The sequence below is a fragment of the Conger conger genome, chromosome 14 (genome assembly GCF_963514075.1).
Source record: "Conger conger chromosome 14, fConCon1.1, whole genome shotgun sequence".
Taxonomy (NCBI): domain Eukaryota; kingdom Metazoa; phylum Chordata; class Actinopteri; order Anguilliformes; family Congridae; genus Conger; species Conger conger.
In genome coordinates, this window is record NC_083773.1 from 6,109,852 (window position 1) to 6,118,635 (window position 8,784).

The following is an 8,784-nucleotide window of genomic DNA, read 5'->3' on the forward strand; positions in this document are numbered from 1 at the left end:
TGAAATAATAAAAAGGCACTGATTAAGTCACAATATGCCCTTAGTAATAAATATCAGTTTAGTTGCATTCTTCTGAAAAGAGCTCAAACCCACACTTGACTTTAATTATGAATGAAAGGTTTACCCTAACCCTAACCCCTACCCTAACCTTAACCCCTAATCCTAACCCTAACCAAAATCCCATTTGAATTGAGGTTTGTTTTATATTCTGCTATTGCTTATACTTGTCCCTTGTCCATTCGACCACCTCTTCTTATATCAATGTACACATTCAGAACACATGCATGCTGCTATAGATATTTTCTGTACGTGCAGGATGCTATGCTAATACATCCAGGTACAATGTAGGAGCTCGTCAGTCATTATCTCATCAGGTTTCCCCTCTGAATCACTTCAAAGGTAGCCGTTTGGGGGGGGGGGATGCTCTTCACAAAAGACTGGGTGTGGTGGGACGGGGGGCAAACGCCGCTCGTACGGCCCGCCCCAAACCAGCTGCGTTCCCTCTGAGGCTGGGCTGGTTCACCAGTGAGGCACAGTGAGGTGGGGCAAAGTCCTGCAAAGACCTGCAACCTTTATGCGCTCACCTGTGGGACACGTAGCCAACGTAGTATCCAGCAGTATTCAGTTACTGAACATGGTTATTCTTATATATATATATATATATATATATATATATATATATATATATATATATATATATATGATGTGCAAATGGCATTTTTATTGGCTAATTAACCCATGAGCAATGAAACCCTCCTTGCTGTACATTGGTGAGATGGCTCATAGTTCACACCATGCATTATGTTCTGCCATGATGAACACGTTCCATGCATCCTCTGACGCACTGCTGAGATTTGACGTAGAGTGGTTTTCTGATAGCTCTGGAAAATGTTTGAGAGGGGCTCAAATTTGCTCAATCGCGTGAGTCAAACCAACCAAATTCACCGAAATGAACAAGATTGCCTTTCTTTTATTTTGCTTGGTTCAAGTCATCGTCCTCAAATCGTTTTCACTTTGGCAGTCGGTGGACTTTCGGATTCCCATAAATCCTGTCTGTGCGCGATCATCGCAGGAAGTGGTTTTCTCAGGCGTTCTCAGACGAAAAATTATACTTTCTTTGTTGATGACTTGCACCAAATGGAATCTGCAAAGGAACAATCTTTCACTAAATTCTGTTGTGTAATGCCCTGGACCTAGTGCACTAAAAACGTTCTGCACGTTATCTTTCAATAAACTTCAATATGCAACTGTTTATTGCCTGTTCCCAAGAGAAGTGTTGCAGAAAATTGAATGTGCTGGATACACTCTTACTACCAGACTCATTACAGATGACACATGCTGCTATGTTTTGTAATCCTAAAACAAGGTTTAGCATATGGATAGCGGTTTCATGAATGCATACAAATGATTTTGTGGAGATGGAAAACTCAGGGTTTTTGAGGGTTTTCAACAGAACACTGAACCCAAGAGCCAGACCACAGAAGTTAATGTCAAAGTCTGTATTAACTTTGGAGCAGAACCAGGAAACAGTTGTAATGTAGATCAGCCAGTTTGTAATCAAAGTTCAGGCAATGGTCAGGTATCCGGGCAAACAGGGTCGGATACCCATCCATTGCCTGGGTCAAAAACAAACAGACAGTCAAACAGAATTGAAATCCAAAATCTAAAGTCGAAGAGAGCCCAAAAACTACGGGTCAAATCAAACGGGAAATCCAAAAAGCAGAAGTCGAAAACAAAACTGGCCGCGCGGGAGATAACCGCTGGAGAGTATGGCTGACGCACATGACAATCGGGCAATGAGTATTACAAACAGAGGGGTTTAAATACACAGGTAACATGAGGAATGACAGTCAGGCATGGGAAGCAATCAGGAAATGAAACGAATGAATGAAATGACAGAACTGACAGACAGACTACGGTGCGCACAGAGGGTAAAAATAAATGAAAACGCTAAAGACTTGGACAAAACAGATAACAGAAAACACAGAACCTGACACAAAGGTTGAGTGACAGTCACTTAATTTGGAGGTGATGAAGCGTCACTCTTCCATCGCGACAGAATGTAACCAAGCTGCTGGCAGTCAATCAATCAGATCAATCAACTGAATCAAATCAATCAGATCAGTCAGATCAGATCAAATCAAATCAGATCAAAACCAATCAAATCAATTAATCAATCAAAACGATATTTCTGTGTATAGCTCATTTCGTACAGCTGAATGTAATGCTGTTTACAGCCACATGCATGTTGTTGCTTGCGTAACCTCTTTTTTGATTGCTAAACAGCGTAAAATATTTACTCTGCTGTTGGCAAAAATGAAGTAAAATAGGGAATATGTTTAAGAACATACGTACACTGCTGGGAATGACGCTAATAACTATCATTTACACAGATTGAAGACCAGGCCCATTTTGTGGTGGAGCTTCTCAGAGAAAGCAGTCTGGATGTTGATTTTTCAGAGAAGTGACAAAACAATAGCGGTTTAGACAAATACCTTTAAATTCATGGCTTTAGGAGACAGGCCTGTGTTCCTCATCCGAGGAAACAGTCCAGTGAGAACACGTCTTCTCACGAGCAGATGAACACTCACGCACGCTAGTATCCTATGAGCTAATCCAGTCAGCAAATTCAACACTTTTCTTTCTTCCCAAGCCACCACACTCGTGTTGGATCATTAGCCAAAATATGAATCTTTTTGATCTATGTATCAATCAGTTCAAAGTTTTTAAATGAATTTCCTGGGGACATTTTCAGACTATTCACTGCAACAAATGTACAGTGTACTACTTTGTGTATTTCATTTGTAAAACCACAACCCACAACCATACATTTAGTTCACAGAGTAATGGGAGAGAATAATTTGGATAGGGAGGGTTCAGTTGGACGGGCGGCATGGATGGTGCACTGGGTAGCACTGCTGCCTCGCAGCAAGGAGGTCCTGGGTTCAAATCCCAGTCGGCCGGGGCCTCTCTGTGCGGAGTTTGCACGTTCTCCCCGTGTTTGCGTGGGTTTCCTCCGGGTACTCCGGTTTCGTCCCACAGTCCAAAGACATGCAGGTTAGGCTGATTGGAAAGTCTAAATTGCCCATGGGCGTGAGTGAATGGTGTGTGTGCCCTGCGATGGACTGGCGACCTGTCCAGGGTGTATTCCTGCCTTTCACCCAATGTATGCTGGGATAGGCTCCAGCCCCCCCTGCAACCCTGTTCAGGATTAGCGGGTTAAGATAATGAATGGATGGAGGGTTCAGTTGGTCACTCCCCAGTGACCCCTGCTGGTCACTCGAGTGGCTGCGGCCTGCTTGCTGAAGCTGCACATGACGAGTCCTCCTCTGACTCATGTCTGTGAATCTTGGGTTGTGGTTTGCAGTGCGGAAGGCAGCAGCCGGTGACAGAGGGGTGCGTGCACTCAGTGACCTGCCTGAGTGTGGCTGTGTATGACTGGCCAGTTCAAAATGGGGGGGGGGAACAAAGTCTGAGGTCAAAGGTCAAGAAGATATATGCTACCCTATTGTTTCCCACTGAAGAAAAAACACGATTAGTGGGTCTGTGTTTTGTCCTGGGATACAGATTCCAGGCAATTATTATTGGCAGCACTCCTAAATAGTGGTAATTTGCCTGATTTGGATTGTAGCCAACTGTCATTTCCTTTGAGAAGCTCTTTTGGTGTATGTACTTACTCTCTAGACCTAATACTACAGCTGTGATTTGAACAGGTCATGCACTGTGAACATTCTGTAGTGTAGAAAAAAGTTCAGTTGTAGCTTCATAGTTAGTGAGATATACCTAACGGTGTTATATCCTGGTTAGATACTGTATAACTGGTCCATTTTCGTATTTGATCCCGATGAGCACTTGAACAGTACAACATCATCTTCTGATTGCCTGGCACATGAGATCACATGCGGTTCAGTAAAGAGGCAGACTGAAATAATGTCTTTTCCGGGCACAACATTGACAAAGTGCCTTCACTCGCTTGGCTTTTGACTGACCCTGCCCTTTTTTTTCTTAAAGGCTAATGCAGCCAGTTTTCTTTTACCACACAATTCAATACTTTATTGCCATGCCAATGCATATCTGTGGAATTTGTCTTGGTGTGCACACACAAGCCAGAAAAGAGACCTACTATATTGTGACACAATGAATTGGTGTATTTTAACAATATTTTCACATAAATTAAACAAAGGATTGTGGCACCGAACGTCCTGAGTTCTAATAAAATTAAAACGTTTTTATTTTTCTATTCCCTAAATGTTTTTTTTTTTCTCTCAACATTCTTTTGGTGGTTACAACAACCACTAAGCTCATAAGTATCAGTAAAACTGAAAAACGAAACAAACAAGATAACTTTCCTAAGTTTCTTACTAAATGCACATAATGGATTTGATTCTTTGCCTGGCTCTCTGCCGATGGGCTGGTATGAATGGATGAGAATCTGCTGGAGGAATGAAAGGTTTCTGAATGGGGAGATGGTGCTGATAGGGAGAGTGGTTAAGATGGCCGTCGGAACATTAGGTCAGAACCTTAAGTCTGTAAGTAGATCTCCAAGGAGTTGATTAGTTCCAGAAAAATCAGATCATTTTACAACCTTTAATACATGTCGACTTTAAACACGACTGCTGGTAAAATGGTCCCAGGACCATTTTAAGGGCACAGAAATCTGCCAGGAATGAGATGCCAAATTGGTCTCTGGGTTAAGAGAGTAGCGTACAAGCACAAGGCAAAGAACAAAGTGTATCCAATCCCTTACATATATATTGCATTACTCAGTTTTACTTTAATACTCACGTCACTCCACGATCTGTAACCATGCCGACAGTGTCAGTACACATTGAGAAGAATATGTACATTTCAGCTCATGAGTGTTAATCTGAGAAACTAAAACGTTTATGCAGGGAATTAAGAACAATAACAACAATAATACATTCAGTGTTCACTTTATTAGGTAGACCTTTACACCAGCTTGTTAAGCATGTGGCAGCAACTAAATGCATAAGAGCAGGCAGACGTGATCAAGAGGTTCAGCTGTTTTTCAGACCAAATGTCAGAATGGGTAAGAAATGTGACCAAAGTGACTTTGACTGTGGAATGATTGTTGGTACCAGACAGGGTGGTTTAAGTATCTCAGAAACTGCTGATCTCCTGGGATTTTCATTCACAACAGTCGCTAGAGTTTGTAGAGAATGGTACAAAATCCATTGAGCCGCGGTTATGCGGGCAGAAGCACGTTGTTAATGAGAGATGTCAGAGGAGAAGGGTTTACAACACATTACAACAGTGGTATGCAGAAGAACATTTCTGAACACACAACGTGTCCAACCTCTAGGTGGATAGGCTAGAAGACTTAATAAGTCTAAAAAATAAGTAGCGTAAATATGATTTTTGTGGGGTATATTTTTACATGGCAAACAGGCTGAAAATCGCCACAGAGAGGTGTGTGTGTCTTTCTAAACATCCACCAGCTTGATTTACAAGTTTTTCACACAAAAAAAAGTAACAAAGATGAAATACATCTGGCTGAAAGTTAATACTTGGCAGGACATTGTACAATGTCAGGGGTGAGGTACATTATGTTTTGTGAAAATTGCAACTGTGGGAAATGTACATGATATTTGATTTGATTTGATTCTGTACACACATACACCATGGACTTGCATTAATTTCTGGCCTTTTCTCAGGATTGCAGCTAGCACTGTAGCATTGTTGCAAACAGTTCCCCCTTACCATCTGAAATTTTCTAAAGCGGTGTGTGTTGGAAGGCACTGTCATAACCAAGGATGTAGATCTCATTTCAGACATCACAATGATTAAGTTCTGCTTTTATTCAAAGGCACTTACAGTTGATTCGACTAAGCCGGGGACAATCCCCCCTGGAGCAATGCGGGGTTAAGGGCTTTACAGAAAGGCCCAACAGCCGCGGCAGCTCCTCAGGCTGCACCAGGGCCTTAGCCATCAACCTTTCGCTACCTTAACCGCTCAGCTACAGGCTTTAGATTTTTTACATCCATCCATCCATTATCTGAACCCGCTTATCCTGATCAGGGTCGCAGGGGGGCTGGAGCCTATCCCAGCATACATTGGGCGAAAGGCAGGAATACACCCTGGACAGGTCGCCAGTCCATCGCAGGGCACACGCACCATTCACTCACACACTCACACCTACGGGCAATTTAGACTCTCCAATCAGCCTAACCTGCCTGTCTTTGGACTGTGGGAGGAAACCGGAGTACCCGGAGGAAACCCACGCAGACACGGGGAGAACATGCAAACTCCGCACAGAGAGGCCCCGGCCGACGGGGATTCGAACCCAGGACCTCCTTGCTGTGAGGCGGCAGTGCTACCCACTGCACCATCCGTGCCGCCAGATTTTTTACAGTACAGACTAAATATTTATTGTGGCCAACCCCAAGTATAGCCTACCAAACACCAAATCAAATCAGAAAATGTTCTTCTGTTTATTTTGCATAGATATTCTGCTACTGAAACACACAACATATCACTAAATCTGATACACACAACAAAAGCCTAGCATTTTCATACCACGCATATCAGAGACAAAGCAAACAACTGTCGCTCAAAAAGGCTGGGGTTAGTATGTTTTTAATAACCGGCTGTTTTTATGCTAATAATGATGTTACCTTGAAAACACACCATCCGATGAGTGAATGTATTCCATCTGATCTTATTTTTATTTAAAGACAGTTGCACTTTAAGTTGCACTATTCTCTGTTTAGCTTCTACCCGGCTGTTTTAAGGATCATGTTTTCGCCAAATATGAAATCATACACACAAGATCACTGGCTATAGAAGTGGAGAGGAATTTGTCCCCCGAAATAAGCCCCACGTTGCCACGGATAAAACTTTCCTCAGGTTATGTCAGCGATGCCTGTTTCTGATCTCGCAGAAGCAGTCGACGTCAAAGGCTCAGTGAGGTGGTTTGGACCTGGCAGCTACTGGGGCTTCTCAGAGCCAGGACTTTTTTCTGATTATTCCCAGCATTGCACCCATGGTGTCATGGTGACCTGACATTTTCTGATTCGGGGTGGATTGGAGTTTTAGGGTCAGATGACACACACGGATGCGCACACACGCACACACACACACACACACACACTCAAACTCACACTCACACTGGATCGTAGCCGACATATGAATTGTGACACAGAAAGACTTTGGGGAATGTCTTGCTTTAGTTGCAGTTCCAGCCAAGTGTGTCCCTGGATCACAGCGTTACAGACTACAGTCAGCTGACAGTGTTCAGACCACCTCAGCCAGCGCACCCCATCCTGTACAAGGCTGTAAGGGCAGGGTCCTTACACCCACTGAGACGTGCCCTTGTGACCTCCAGTGACCCCAGAGTCTACGTACCCTAGTGGTTAAGGTACATGACTGGGACCCGGAAGGTTGGTAGTTCAGCCGTTGGGCTCTTGAGCAATGCCCTTAACCCACATTACATTGCTCCCCAGGCTCCACACTGTGGCTGCCTACTCCCCCGAATAGCTAGGAATCGGTCAAATACAGAGGACACAATACCCCACAGGGTTCAAGAAAGTATTTCTTCTTTTTTTTCTGTTCTCTTCCTGGAATGGGAGAACCTGAAATTGGGGTGTTTGGCGTCGGGTTAAGCACACGGTTCTACACAACTTCGTACGGCTAAATTCTGAAGGAGACATTTGTACCACCAAAACAGCCAGTCTGGATTATGTGTGCCTGTTCTGTGCTATTAAATTAAGTTGTATACATGCCACTGTGTGCTGAGAGCTCCAGTCCTCACCTCAGCTAGTCTGTTGGAGAAGCTGCCAGTGTAAGGAAATTTTTTTATTGACCATGATTCTGGCTGTTTTAAGTGCCTTCTTTCCTTCCCACATTTTTTGGGTTGACGTGGGTTCACTTCTCCCCACTGTGTTTACACAGTCGTTTTTAAAGCCCTGGATTCAAGATGAAAGCATGTTGTGATCTCTCAACTTACAGGCTTAATTTAACCTGGTCCCAATTACACTGTTGTTACAGCAATATAATGCTGTATAAAAACAATTATTATTTGATACCATGAATTTCTAATATAAATGAGCTGTCTCAATGAAATAATGCTTTAAGAATATTCATACTGATTAATTCATACTATATAACAATGTTATTAAGCAGTAATAAGGCAGTAGTAAGGCAGCCATAAGCTTCGCTGTGAGGACAATGTTATGTTTCAGTGATAATTTATAAATACTGTAGAGCCAACTCACTTCAGTAACACAGAATATTTAATAATATAGGACTTTGGCTGATGACACACTGTCTTTTTTTTTTGTCATTTGTGAAAATGAAATATTGATAGAGCGGCCTCATGGCGTTATGGAGAAACTGATGGAATCCTGCTGTTATTCAAAGTCTTGTGTTGACATTGGCACCGATAATATTATATCCTCATTCGTTTTCCCCTCAGTGGCCACCAATGAGGAACGACTGCCGACTCAGTGGGGTATCATGGATTAAGTTTGCGGGAATAAAATTCCCGGAATGCTCCAGAAATGTTCCAGGAGGATCTGAATTGGTTAGTCATTTTAAGGAGGGGGAGGAGAGCTGGAGAGATCCAGAGACCCACCACGATCAGGATGGAGAACCACAACTATACTTGAAAGAAGGCACCACTTGTGCATTATAAGTTTTTATAAATGTGGAGAACAGTAGCTGGGGTGCTTCTGTTTGACTCCTGAAGGCGTTTCTTAACCTGCCCTGCTTCAGTAAAAATCCTTCTGTATAAATGGATACTATGTAAAATAATCGAAGTTGTGC